Below are 15,218 nucleotides of genomic sequence, written 5' to 3' on the forward strand. Positions count from 1 at the left end.
ACATAACTTTAAATCTTCTACCGACTAATGAGTATTTAAAGTCATGTACCACCTGATTTAGGGGTTCATTGTAGTTCCGTTCTTCAAGCCCATATTGGGTAATAACCGCTTCAAACGAGTAAATCGGAAGGCCTTTTGGACCCACATGTGCTAATAATGCATTGGGGGAGAGCTGTAGCCATCGCTCATTTAATTTTTTCCGCATTATGATTGTGAGCATATGTGTAGCACTGATGGCCAGACATCCGTTACCACAGTGTTTGTCCCATACCTCGGGATAATCATTGAAGCATGAATAGTGAAAACCTCTGTCAACTGGATGTTTTCTGAAGAAAAAAAAATGATATTAGCTAAACGTAAATACCTAAACATATAAGAAAAAAGATGAACACTTTGTGTGAGTAACTTACTCGCTGGTCGTTATTAAATCCGAGTTCATGTTTTTGCTAATCTGAGCACGTGGAGATTTGTAAAAATTTGGAAAGAGATGAGGAGGAAAGGGGATCGCGATAGTGAGTAGTGCTTACTGCGCGACGAGATCACACTATAAAGAAGAGAAATAGAGAACCTTCTCTCTTTGATGTTTAGCTACAGATTGAAAAATATATCTTTGATGAAAGGTGACTGTGGTATCATACATATATATATATATATATATATATATATATATATATATATATATATATATATATATATATAGGTAGAGGATCCTGTAAAAAAGGCCTAAAGTGTGAGAAAGGTAAGAAAGAATCTACACCATAAGATCTTTGATCTAATGGTTGAGATTAATAGGGACCATATTGTAAAATTTGATTTATTTTTTGGACTGGATTGAAAATTCTAGGGGTAATAAAGTCTTTATATCCATTCAAAAAATGGAAACTGTAAATCATAATCCCTACAATCTCTTTCTCTCTCTCTCTCCAGATATCTCCATCTACGATCAAAGATCTCTCTCATAATCATGACAGCGGCCATTCGGAAATCGGAAATCGGAATGATTATATTAACGAGTTTGTTTGTTAATCGAAAATCGGAAGATACGATCAAAGATCTCTACATCGAACGAGTTTATATTAACGAGTTTGTTTGTTAATCGGAAATCGGAAGATACGATCAAAGATCTCTACATCGAACGAGTTTATATTAACGAGTTTGTTTGTTAATCGGAAATCGGAAGATTCGGAGAATGTCGGAGATGATGGATGGCAGTGGTGGTGGTTGTGCGATCTCTCTCTCTACATCGAACGGTGCCGGAAGTGGAGAAGATGATACAGAGGTGTTATTATTCTTTCGGTCATGGTGTTTATTTTCTTTTTCTGAATGGTGTTATTTTGTTTTTTTGAATGGTGTTATTTTGTTTCTGAATGGTGTTATTTTGTTTCTATTGGTGTTATTTTCTTTATCCGAATGGTGTTATATTTATTTACTGAATGGTGTTATATTATTGACTGAATGGTGTTATATTGTTTATTGGATGATGTTATTTTTTGTTTACTGAATGGTTTTTTTTTTGTTTCTGAATGGTGTTATTTTGTTTCTGAATGGTGTTATTTTGTTTCTGTATGGTGTTATCTTTGTTTCTGAATGGTGTTTATTTTTTGTTTACTGAATGGTGTTATTTTGTGTACTGAATGGTGTTATATTTTTGTTTACTGAATGCTGTTATATTATTTTCGTAAAAACACCATGCACTGAACTATGAATTTTTTAAAACACCATGTCATGAACATGGCTATGATTCTGTGAATGATGCAAAAAAAAAGAAAAGAATGATGTTATGGACGGTTATATTCCTTAAATCAAGGATTTTCTCTCTCCAAATCCTTAAATCAAGGATTACCATATTTGAATTTGTTAATGCATTTACAATCTTACCCTTTTCAATTAATTTAGATCTAATGGTTGAGATTTTTTCTTACCTTTCTCACACTTTTTGTCTTTTTTACAATAACTCCACCCTATATATATATAGGGAGGGGCTCATGCGAGAACCACCCTTATTGTGAGAACCTTGAGAACCAATGTGAACACAACCTAAAATAGCTAAAAAAACCTAAAAAAAACCTAAAAAAACCTAACCCCCACCCCCCCCCCCAAAAAAAAAAAAAAAAAACCTAAACCCCCCCACCCCCCCCCCCACACCAAAAAAACCCTAAACCCCCTCCCCCCAGAAAACCTAAACCCACCCCCCTCCAAGCTAAAATGCTAAAAACTAAACCCCCAAAAAACCTAAAAATAATCTAAAAATTATTTTTTGAATTTTTTAATTTTTTTATGTTAAAATCGCTACTTTTAGAAGCCAAAAAAAAATTTAAAAAAAATTTTTTTTTTTTTGGCTTCGAAAAGTAGCGATTTTTTTATAATATTAAAAATTTCAAAAAAAAAAAATTTTCTGTGATTTTTAGCTATTTTTAGGCATTTTTGATGTGTTCACATTGGTTCTCGCGGTTCTCACAATAAGAGGTGGTTCTCGCATGATCTTCTCACTATATATATATATATATATATATATAGGCTACAATGTGTTCTACATGGGTTTACAGAATTACAGGTAATGCTCACGTGGAATTTATTAAAAAATTCATTTGTGGCCAGTAACTTTCAAGAAAAATAGTAGTTACGTTATTTTATATATATTTTGATATTGGGATCAACTTTACGTTTGTGTGTCAAAAAGTTATTAACACAAGCTTGTAATAACAAAAAAATGTTATTGAATGAATTTAGTAAATCAATTAGATTAATAGTGTCATATATGAAAGTAAATATGGTTTGATTTTTAAGATGATAATATGATTTTTAACATAAGCTTGTAATAACGAAAAATATTTAAGCACCTAACTTGTTAATTTTGTGAAAAGCCACGGTTGTAATTTGTTACCCGTGTGGTAATTAACCAATTACTCATTTAGTCATCATTTGTCTTTGAATTAAATTTTTGAACATCCTCTAATTCTAAGTGCATACATAATATGTGGGTGGTAATAGTGGCAGACTTATAGTACAAATAGGGGTAGGACGGGCTACCCTTCAAACCTGTCTTCGTAGTGTAAAAATACCCCTTAACTCCATTTCCGTAGTGTAAAAATATATCTCAACTTCGTTTCTGTTATATAAAGGATATCCCTAATCCTAAAAAAAAATTGGATACCCCTAACTTTTTGGGTTAGTTCCGCCACTGGGTGGTAACTCAACATGGAAACATGGAGGACAATCGTGTAAGAGAAGAAGAGGAGAGAAAAGTCGATGGTCACCGACCGTCCAACGGAGAAGAAGCCGAGGTCTTTGAGACGAAAGGATTTAGAATGGACAAAAGGTCTGTGAATTTGGAGAGAGAAAATGAGCGTTTTGGAAGGAGGTAGATGTCAATCAAATGTGACGTGGATAGGTCCTTGACCTCATGTATTGCTGATTGATGTTCTAAAGATAAACCCAATCAATCTACTCATGTTCATCATCACTACCAACCATTCGTCTTTAGCACCATAACTTAAACCGTAGCCCAAATTATTATGTCCGTTTGAAGTTTAGGCTTTTTCTACCATTTTCCCCCTTATCCAACTAGTCCAAGTGAGAGTCCACCAATTATTACATCAACTCCTCATCAATTAAACACATCCGTATATGTTTATGGACTCACTCAATGTAGAGTCAACATAACCATATAAACAATTAGACATATTGTTGAGACCATATAGCCAGAAAGTGAAATAAACAATTATACATATTGTTGAGACCATGTAGCCAGAAAGAGAAATAATAATTACACGTTGATCTTATTATATATCATAGTTAATGCATGGAGTACAATATTTATAGAGCTGTCATATCTATATACTATTATAAAAAGGAGAAGTGATGGACAAGATAGTAATTTTATTTGCGTATAAATTTTGAAGCATCATGTATAATAGAGAGAAGCCATTTTAAAGGGGCTAAAGTTGCAACTTTTCTAAAATTTTAAGACACCATAGGGGTGCTTTAGGGATTTGATCATGGAATAACAGTACATTAACTTCTTAGACAATTGAATCGTTTCTCAATGAATATATAACCCTAATACCCAAATCACAGTTTCTCTCATCTCTTCACCTTCATCACGACGGAATCCTCCATAACCCTAATATCCCTGTAAAGACTGCACACCAATTCATCACACCTCCGTCCACTGCCATACACCTCCGTCCACCGCCATGAGTTTTATCAATTGTGTACTTCGATCACGATTCAGGTACCAATCATCGCCTACCTGGTTTGTTTTTATTTTGTTTCTATGATTATTATAACAGTGTGATTATTAATCTGTTCCAGTTCTGGTGATCTACGCAGCCACCATCACACTTTGCCGTAAACCTTTGTTCGATGGAGCTTTCGGTCGTACCGTAACTACCATTGCGCCATCAGGTAACCAATTAATTCTAATAGATATGCACAACACATTCAATGACGTTGTTTACATCAGTTTTGCTAAACTGAACTCATTCGATTAACATAAGTGTTCTTTGTAATCGGACAATTTGAAGTTTAGGTGTGCTCTGTGCTGATAAACATAATGCCACAGGAAATTAGTTTGAATTCTGTGATATTCAACACACCTAGCAAGAATTTCAACGACTTAAAGCTCTAAATTCATTCACTAAGAATGACACTGAAGAGTTCATTGATGATCGTGAATTAGCTCAACAGAAAGCTGAAGCAGCAGGTGCGTTTTTATTATATATACATATAGATTTTTCCACTTTTCAATTATTATATAAAAGAAAAATTTTGTATTGGTTTCCCTCCCTTGTTTTGTAACCTTTGTTGTGACGATTAATGCCTATTACTGTGGTTTAATTTTGAAAAATAATAGTTATAACAAAGGTACATTAGATTTGGTGTGTGAGTGTGAGGATCTGTTATTAAAGGAGTTTGGATTGTTGAAGAAGAACCCTTGATATAACATCCAGTGGGCGGTGGTCAAGCCTATCCGTGAGCCACATGTAGCTGTCCAGAAAGTTGTTTAGGGTAATCCTAATCCTAGGTATGTAATCATGTTATAATCAGAAAAAAAATGTTAAAATATTTTCATTCATTCTCTTTAGCTGGTGCATGGACCTTTAACTATTAAGGAACTATCGTTGTATCTACTAAATAAAAGATCTAAAATTTAACAATCTCATAAAAACATGACAATATGGTCAATATAAGTGAGCTTGAAATAACCTGTTTGGTTTTCATACAGGAAACCCGAATCAAAGAACTATTTGAAAAAAATTGAAAAGCTAAGTGTAAAGTTTGATTCAATTGAAAGGCCGAATTTTGAAATGGATAATCCTGGTGAAAATATGTAAACTTTGCAAGCATTTTAACAAAAAACCCCTTTTTTAAAACCAACCCAACCCGAAACCCATTCCGTCCTGGATCCGTTTCGACAAAACCCATTCTGACCTGAACTTGTTCCGACCCAAAGAAACGACCCGTTCCGACCTGAACCCGTTTTCACCCACCACCCGACTCGACCTGCCTATTTTGCCAGTATGTATTTTCACTTTCTGGTTTGATTTGAACATGGAGAGTGTTTACATTGATTTCTGGCCTTTGATGCAGAAATATTTGTTGAAGCCAAATCTTACACTTATCTATACACTGATGAAGAAAATGATACGATTGTGCTAATGGAGTAAGCTTTTCTTGTTTAATTTTCTCATTCGGCTAAAATATATTGTTAAGCTTAAATTACAGGGGGCAAATTTGACCCATTACTTTTGAATCTGTCGTTTCGGGTTATTGTATTTTACTTTTATCTCAAATGGGTCAGAAGGGTAAAATAAGAAGAATTTAGTCAAAAGGAAACATGTAAAATAGTGCAAACGGGTCGGGGTCAGGAGTCACCCAAAGTTGATTCTTATGTAAAACGGGTTAGCTGGATGGGTTAGGTCAAACAATATGGTACAATATTTACCATTTCTAAATAATACACTTGATCAATAAAAGTGATTTACTTGACCCATTAAGAGAGATATCTAACCAGAATCAACCCATTGTCAAATAAATTGGTCAAGATTGATAGATGGCTGATGTATAAACAATTATTTTGGTTTTAGAAGGCAATACTAGCCGCCAATGGGAATGATAGGTAACCAATCTTACGCTCTAGTATGCATCATCTGAATGTTGATGACACTGGTCATACTTCAAGAGCTGCAGAATCTTGTCAAAGCTCTCAAACCACCATGGCATTTCAGGTACATTATTCTTTTTTTAACTATTTAAAACATTTTTCCCTTTTTTTACATTACAAATTATATTAACTTTTCTATTCTAGAGCTCGTATGTGGAAGCTCTAAAATCCCCAATTTCCTTATGTACTATAATTTTCATATGCCAACAGTACCCCAGGCCCAAAGATCTTAGTGAAGTTGCATGGTTGAATTGGGATGGTATGTCATGTGTTTGTATCATTTTGGTATATATGAGAACGTATTACTAAAATCACAGAACTTTGGCTCAATAACAAAAAAAAAAAAACAAAACACTTTCTTTATTTACTTCAGCTAATCCTTTTTAATGATACAAGTCTACCATAGCTGATAGCATGATAAAAGATAGAAACAAAGGTCAATTTATATCAGAAAAGAAGGATCTTTCAAAGTTTCTAAGTCAAGTTTAAATCTATTTTTTCATATTTTTTCCAACTGGAATGGGTAAGGTTCGTTAATGTGATAGCGCATCATTTTTTATAAAGGAACGGTTATGTGGAAGCTTTAAACTTTTCTTTGCAACTGTAGTTGGTCATCTTGTTTCTGTTTTTAAATATATCAAATTTTTATCAAAATATTAATTCTAAAATTTGGTGTGGGTGCAAATGGGCCGGTTGGCTCTGATTAATTTACACGAACACTTACCTATTACTTTTGACTTTCATAATTTCAATCAAAAAGGTTTGAAGTGAAACTTCAGCCCATTTAATTCCAAATCCTCTAGCCAAACAAAGGCTTGATGAACCCACTAGCCAAACATGATGAAGCTGCGGTGTACAACTAGCCCAACTTTATTAACTTGATGCCAGTTTGTGATGAGGTGTTCTGTTGTCGTAATCGATTGATGCAGATCATGATTGTCTCAGGACGTTTATAGGGTCTGGAATAGAGGTCATGGTCGGGGTCTAATGATATATTGGCTGCTGTTAGTTCATCTACCGTTGCTTCTGCTTTGTGGGTTGCGCAAAATGTTACCGCATACATGGTTAAGGGTGGAGCTAATACAAAGTATGTATGACCAATGATACTTTTTTTGTAATTTTGTTTGTGTGGGTTGTTTGTGTTCGTTGTGTTGAGCATGCTGGTTTGTTTTCATCTGGAAGTTCAGATGTCGGTTGCTTTTTTTTGTTGGTTTGTAAATCGAATGGTTTTGTTAATGAAACAGGTAGTGAAACTATTTTTCATACTATTAATAGATGACGTCATTGTAAACTTTTCGATAACATTTTGTTTATAATAAGATTCTCTGGTATGGGGTCTATGTTTTGAACCATGAGTTTCTTACCAAAAAAATGCTCATTTGACCCGTTTCTGTTTTGACCCATGACTGACCAAGTTGCTTTTACTGCCTCTAGCAAAATTACATCAGCAATATACACACATCTTTGTAATCGTATCTTAAAATCATAACTAGATGATAGTTTGCTGCAAATAGGAGTAACAATGAGGAATGCATCTTCATATATGGAATAAAGAGGGTTAATCTATTTATAGTTAATGCATTTCATCAACCGATCCATGAACTGTTAGCGCCTTACAATTGTCGACTCCGCGGCAACGCGCGGGTTTCCCACTAGTATTTTTTTAGTTAAAAGTGGTCATGTAATCATGTATTAACCAATATATATATAGGGGATCGCTAAAATAAAAACCACCTCCAGTTGTAAGAACCGCGAGAACCACTCTCCACCAATCAGATAATAACACCCAAAAGGGTAATATAGTCATTTAATCAAAACAATCAAATCATCTCTCTCCTCTTTAAAGTCCCTTTTTAAAGTCATTTCAATTTCACATCAAATCATCTTTCTCTCCTCTTTGTAAATTTTTGTTATTTTGAAAAAAAGTTTAAAAAAAATAAAATTTGTAAAAAAGTTGGTAGGCACGACTTGTCATATTACATGTCTTTTAATCCAACTAAATAATAATAAAATAACTTTATTATATACATATTTTTAATTTAATTTGAGGATTGCAAGTTGCAACACAAGCAAAATAACTTTATTTAATTACAATACAAGTTCTGTTAAGAATATTATATTTATAAATAAACATCTTTTACTCTATTTGTATTAACCACTATGTTAGTTTGTCACACAGATAATTTAACGCGTTAAAATAACATTGTGGCCGACATAAATCACTTTATTATGTCTTATAGTTATAATCTTCATACAATTATATATACCAAAAATCAGTTTATTCCAATCGAATGGGTTAAAACCGTAAAAAAAGTTTTTGTAAAAAATGTAAAAAAGTTTAAAAACGTGTGTGTAAAAAAAGGCTTTTGTAAAAAAAAGGCTTTTGTTAAAAAAAGGTTAAAACCGTAAAAACGTTTTCGTATAAACTTTAATCTTTTGTAAAAGTAGTTTTTATAAAAAAAATTGTAAAAACTTTTTGGTAAAAAAGTTTTAGTAAAAAAAAAAGTTTAAAACCGTAAAAAAAGTTTTCTTAAAAAACGTAAAAAAGTTTAAAAAATGTGTGTGTAAAAAAAAGTTTTTGTAAAAAAAGTTAAAACCGTAAACTTTTTAACGTAAAATAAAACGTAAACTTTTTAACGTAAAACGTAAACTTTTATGTAAAAACTTTTTAACGTAAAACGTAAAACAATTTTTATGTGAATTGTAAAACGTACAACGTAAAACGTAAAAAAATTTAACGTAAAACGTAAACATTTTAACGTAAAACGTAAAACGTAAACTTATATGTAAAACGTAAAACTTTTTTATGTAAATTAAGAAATGGCTCGTAAAAAAACCGTGTGGTAAAACGGCGCGTAAACAAGGTGTGTGAATACGGGGCGTAAAAACGGCGCGTAAAAACGGGACGTAAATAACGGCGCGGTAAAAAGTTTTACGTAAAACGTAAAAAGTTTTACGTAAAACGTAAAACGTAAAAAGTTTAACGTAAAACGTGAAAATTTTAACCTAAAACGTAAAAACTTTTACGTAAAACGTAAAAAGTTATTTTTTAATGTAAAATGTAAAAAGTTTTACGTAAAACGTAAAAAGTTTTACGTAAAACGTAAAAAGTTTAACGTAAAACGTAAAAAGTGTACAAAAAGGGGCGCGTTAAAAAAAGTGAAAAAAACGGCGCGTTTAAAACGGCGTGTAAAAAAACGACGCATTAAAAAAGTGGAGAAACGGCGCGTTTTAAAAAAACGACGCTTGAAAAAACGGCGCGTAAAAACGCGTAAAAAAACGGCGCGTTAAAAAACTTCGGGAAAACGGTGCGTTAAAAAACTTCAAAAAAACGGCGCATTAAAAAACTTCGGAAAAACGGCGTGTAAAAAGCGTGTAAAAAATTTGGCGCGTTAAAAAACATGGAAAAAAACGGCGCGTAAAAAACGTGTAAAAAACCGCGCGTTAAAAAAACGCCGACTGAGAAAAACGACGACTTAAAAAAAACGGCGCGTAAAAAACGGCGTTAAAAAACGGCGCGTTAAAAAAACGCCGATTGAGAAAAACGGCGCGTGAAAAACGGCGCGTAAAAAACGGCGCCTGAAAAACGGCGCGTGAAAAACGGCGCGTAAAAAACGGCGTTAAAAAACGGCGCGTTAAAAAATCGGTGCGTTAAAAACGGCGTGTTAAAAACGCCGATTGAGAACGGCGCGCTAAAAAAACGGCGCGTTAAAAACGCCAATTAAGAACGGCGCGTTAAAAAACGGCGTTAAAAAATGGCGCGTTAGAAACGGCGTGTTAAAAAAACGCCGATTGAGAAAAACGACGCCTTAAAAAAAACGGCGCGTAAAAATGGCGCGTAAAAAACGGCGCGTGAAAAACGGTGCGTCAAAAACGGCGTTAAAAACGGCGCGTTAAAAAACAGCGTTAAAACGGCGCGGTACGCTTGAAAAACGGCGCGTAAAAAAAACGGCGTTAAAAACGGCGCGTCAAAAAAACGTAAAAAGTTTAACGTAAAACTTAAATTGTAAAAAGTATAAAAATGTTTTAAAAAAATTCTGAATTTAAAAATGTTTTTAATAAAGAAATTATGTTTAAAAAATAAAAGTAATAAAAAGTAATTAATGAATAGGACAAAAAGGTAATTTAAAATTAATATATATATAAAAAGACAAAATAGAGTTATTTTACTTAAATACCCTTTTGTATTATAATATTAAAGACATAATAGTAGCAGTTTCCTGCTGGCCACTTTGTTCTATTTTATGTTTTTAATAAAATAGTAGCACTTCAAAAAAAAAAAATATTAAAGACATAATAAGACAAAAAGCTTTTAATATTAATATTAACTACTTTTAATCACATCCATCCATCTAGTTGATCTAAGGGCCATAAAGTGGTTCTCATGGTTTTTACAACTAGAGGTGGTTTTCATTTTAGCGATCCCCTATATATATATATATATATATATATTGAAAAAGGCGATGTATTAAAAAGACTTAAGCAAGGTGCTCAAGCAAGTACAAATTACAGGAAAATTAAGAAAGGTAACAGGGGTACAAAACAATTATTCTCTTATACAAAAACTCCTCCATTTTTCCCATGGCAAATCCTTGAGTTCTGAGCGATTACAAACCCATGTGAACGAAACTGCCTTGATGTCTCCAATTATCTTCGCAAGGACTGGAAGTTTGCTTTTGAAAATGACGTCATTTCTCGTTTTCCAAATGATCCGGCAGGTTGTTGCTACCATCGTATACACCGCCCTTTTGTATCTCTTTGTCCCTTGATACGAGTCCGTGAACTCCAATAATTGTACCACACTTAGGATATATCTAGGCAGAGGAATCTTCATCCATTGAAAGATTACCGCCCAAATTTGTTGAGCCAAGCCGCATGAAACGAGAAGGTGGTTAACCGATTCAATACCTTCGTTCAATAAGACACAGTTAGCCGAGGAAAGATGAATACGCCGAATCTGAAGTGCCTCTCTTGTAGCGATCCGGTCCAATACGACTCTCCAAAGGAAGCAGTTAACCTTTTTGGGAATCCAATGCAGCCAATTTAGTACTTTTGTTTCGTTTATTAGACTGATTTCATCAAGTTCTGCCCTTACCAATCCTGCCTGAAATTCCACTTGTTTCTCACCCATCCTCCATAGCCACGCATCAGAACTTTGACTAATTGTGACCCTGTTTATGACTGCCAAACATTCGTCCCATTCTTTTAACACTACATTAGATGACAGGTTATATATATATATATATATATATATATAGAGAGAGAGAGAGAGAGAGAGAGAGAGAGAGAGAATGTATAATGTACTTCAAGGCTTAACCTACATTAACATACATGACAAAAAATATAACGTGCGTTATTATCATAGAACATGCGTGATTATAGTCCCATGCGTGGTTATGTGGTCCCATGCGTGATTATGTGGTCCCATGCGTGATTATACCCCTGATCCAACGGTTACCATTGTCTCCTACGTGATGTATGATAAGGCTTTTTGTATGTTAACCTTACTCTCTCTATATATATATATATATATATATAGAGAGAGAGAGAGAGAGAGGAGATTGTCCAATCATACTTAAGTGGATCACAACAACTCTGTTCCGTACTAATTTTTAATAGCTTAGTTGTACCACCCTACTCATGATTCTTTTTAATGAAGTTAAAAGCTTAGGTGTACGACCTTACTCCTGATTTTTTTTTTGAAAAGTTACTCCTGATTCTTTTTAAGACCACCCGTAGTGGGGTCTTTTTAAAAAAATTTCAAAAAAAAAAACGTCGGATAACGCCCCCCCATACTACTACACCCGGCGTTTCCGGGCTTTTTTTCGAAAAAAATCAAAATGGCGTTTTAATTAAACGCTTTGCAAGATTTGACCGGCCAATCAATGTCTTCCAACGGCTATATATTAACAGCTACTTCTTTTATTTTTTTATTTTTTTAACCTTTTACCTATATATATATATATATATATACAGGATAATGCTTGGTGAAAAACCCCACTTTCTTAAGAAACTTAGCAAACTATATTTGTGGCTATGATGTTGCCACGTTTGATCTGATATCATGAGTGTAACTTTTAAATGAAGGTTATATTAGTAATTTTCTTTACCCCCCTAAGAATTATGAGATGACCTCTTCATTTAATGCCCATCAGATCGTACATTCACAATCCCCCATATTTATTTTCCATATTTCCCTTTTGCCTTTTATCTCTTCTTCCTCACTCATCAGAGAATTTTCAATCTTCATACTTACACCAAAGTAGCAAGCATCTCCATTAATATCAATGGAGACAAATCCACCAACCTCTGAATTAATGTCGTCGGTCCGTAGTTTCCCAAACCTGTTCTTTTGCAGCGACTTCCAAAACGATGAGGTTTTGGTGTTTTTATTTTCATGAAAGAAATCAAAGAATCAAGATGCTGTCAAAATGCTTGAATTAATGTTACCAGAGTTTGGCATCAAGTTTGACAACGACAATGAAGAAAATGTTTCAGGTTTGTACAACGATTATGTCGTTGATGTTGTTATTTTCATGAAAGAAATCAAAGAATCAAGATGCTGTCAAAATATTTTCATTTTGGTTTTAGTTTCCTTTCAATAATAAGTTGGTTTTGATGATTAACTGCCATTTACTTTGATTTTCGTTCTTCACAATTGGTTTTATTTTTTCCAGAATTAAGAATGTTGCCAAAAGATTTTTAATTTTCAATACCATTGATTTTTGTTTCAAAAGAAAGAAGGACGTTTATATGTAATAATATTTCAGTGTTATTGAAAAAGAAGTGTTCTAGGCAACCCAGGTTTAAATCTCTGAAATATTTAATCTTTTTTCCTTGCTTTTCACAATTTTCAAAAAAAAAAGACGAAAAAATATCAAAAATTATTCATAAAACCTGGATGTTAATAGGTTTTTGTGTAATGGTTGTTTTAGAGATGAAACATGTTTTTTTTTTTTTTGTGTTAACATGGTTCTTAAAAGGGGTAAATGTTTATGTAATTTACAGGTTTTTATTTTTGTGTTAAAAAGTTATGCTTGGTTTGCATAAGAACTGATTTTTGGTTGTGTTGTGATTTTATTTGAGAAAAAGATTGCAATTTAGCTAAAAAGTTGTGATGTTGTTTGAGAAAAAAGATTTTTCTGGCTATGAATGTGTTAATAGTTATGTGTGGTTAACGACTTAACGGTTATCTTATCTTTTTGTTATTAGGATGGTGATGGATACAAGGGAAACAAGATCCAATTCTCGGGACCGTTGGTTTTGTCAAACGTGGATCAGATGCTTAAGGATCATGACCATGTTTATGTTACAGCACAACACAACTAACACGTGTTATAGTTTGAACTTCATTACATGCATGTGTTACATGGGACATGAAACCCATGTACAACGTAACACGTATTAGTGCTATGTATTTTTGTTTACTAGTAATATGTAATGTGAGACTCTTCTTGTTTTCTCTAGTACACGATGTTAAAACGGTCTAGACTTAACACATTTTCTGTTGGAGGCGCCCGTATTTGTACCTTTACTGTTACAGTTACTATTGAAGTTTATGCATCCATTATAGAAGTCTCAACACATGTTATAATAGAGGCTTAACCCACGTTATATCATGTTTACTCTGTTGTTATTAAGTTACTATTGGAGTTTATTCATCCACTGTGGAAGTCTTTACACACGTTATAATAGATGCTTAACACACGTTATACATTTCAGTCGCTTAACACATGTTACAGTATGTATATACACATCATGGTGTTTTGGAAACTAATAGCTTATACATGACACCATGTTAGGTTAAACCAAGATTATAACAGAGGGTTAACACATTTTATCCCAGGTATACGGTGTTACGATATTAACTTATATGTTCCATATTAACTTGTACACGTTTTTACTATCAGTATATGCACATCATAGTGTTTTGCAAACCACTTTCATATACATGAATACAAGTCGGGTTACAACAAGATTATAATGGTGGAGGCGCCCGTATTTGTACCTCTACTGTTACAGTTACTATTGAAGTTTATGCATCCATTCTGGAACATGTTATAATAGAGGCTTAAAACACGTTATATCATGTTTACTCTGTTGTTGTTAAGTTACTATTGTAGTTTATTCATCTATTATGGAAGTCTTAACACACGTTATAATAGATGCTTAACACACGTTATACATTTTCAGTCACTTTAACACATGTTACAGTATGTATATACATATGGTGTTTTGGAAACCACTAGCTTATACTCATGTATTCAGGTATAACAGAGGCTTAACACATTTTATTCAGGTATACGGTGTTACGATATTAACACATTTTATTCAGGTATACAAGTGGGGTTACAACAAGATTACGATATTAACTAAGCTCCCCATTAAACTCATCGCCCCCGTCGACTGTTTTCACCCTTGTCACATGTTAAGCAATTATATGTTCCGAACAGACAAATTGTAACACATGTTAGATCAGTATATACACATCATGGTGTTTTGTAAACCACTAGCTTATACATGAATACAATATTATATATTCCAAAATTACCGGTACATGTGTTACCATAAATGGCTCGTTTCATATTACACGTTACATCATGGTGTTCTATTACAGCATGAACCACCAACACATATTATAAATGAACGAAGACTTCTTTTTCCAAATGATGTGACTTATTCAATGTCCTCGCATTAACGTCGCCTTCATCCATCCAGCTTGTCAATTGAATATCTTTTATGGATCTGTTTCTGTAAATCAACACACGTTATATATCATTCTAACAGGTGCTTAACACATGTTATGTGTCTGTCTCTGTAATTCAAGCAACCCAACAAAAAAAAAAACAATTATTGTTAAGATCAAAAGCCCCAAACAAGCAACCAAACCAACAAGAAAACCCGTTCAAAATCTCATCCTAAAGTTTTAGATTTATTTAAAATACATGAACATTAACCATTACTAGAACACGTATTAACTTCGCCTACATCCATCCAGCTTGTCAATTGAATATATTTATGGGTTTGTTTCTGTAAATCAACACATGTTATA

The 15,218-nt window shown here is 33.4% G+C and overlaps 2 long non-coding RNA genes across 5 annotated transcripts; both read left to right on the forward strand.

Moving 5' to 3' along the window:
• Positions 1-4,098: 4,098 nt before the first annotated feature.
• On the forward strand, positions 4,099-5,669 carry LOC110940576. Of its 4 annotated transcripts, none has more exons than XR_002593314.2 (5): positions 4,099-4,234; positions 4,315-4,407; positions 4,527-4,705; positions 4,911-5,026; positions 5,593-5,669. It is a non-coding gene; the product is annotated as an uncharacterized LOC110940576 (long non-coding RNA). The 4 variants fall into 4 exon arrangements; XR_002593310.2 differs by having other exon boundaries at positions 4,532-4,705; XR_002593322.2 differs by having other exon boundaries at positions 4,565-4,705.
• A 444-nt stretch (positions 5,670-6,113) lies between these two features.
• Positions 6,114-6,482, forward strand: LOC118480608. The gene is made up of 2 exons (XR_004863529.1): positions 6,114-6,230; positions 6,377-6,482. It is a non-coding gene; the product is annotated as an uncharacterized LOC118480608 (long non-coding RNA).
• The last annotated feature ends 8,736 nt before the right edge of the window (positions 6,483-15,218 follow it).

The sequence above is a fragment of the Helianthus annuus genome, chromosome 1 (assembly GCF_002127325.2).
Source record: "Helianthus annuus cultivar XRQ/B chromosome 1, HanXRQr2.0-SUNRISE, whole genome shotgun sequence".
In the NCBI taxonomy this organism is placed as follows: Eukaryota; Viridiplantae; Streptophyta; class Magnoliopsida; order Asterales; family Asteraceae; genus Helianthus; species Helianthus annuus.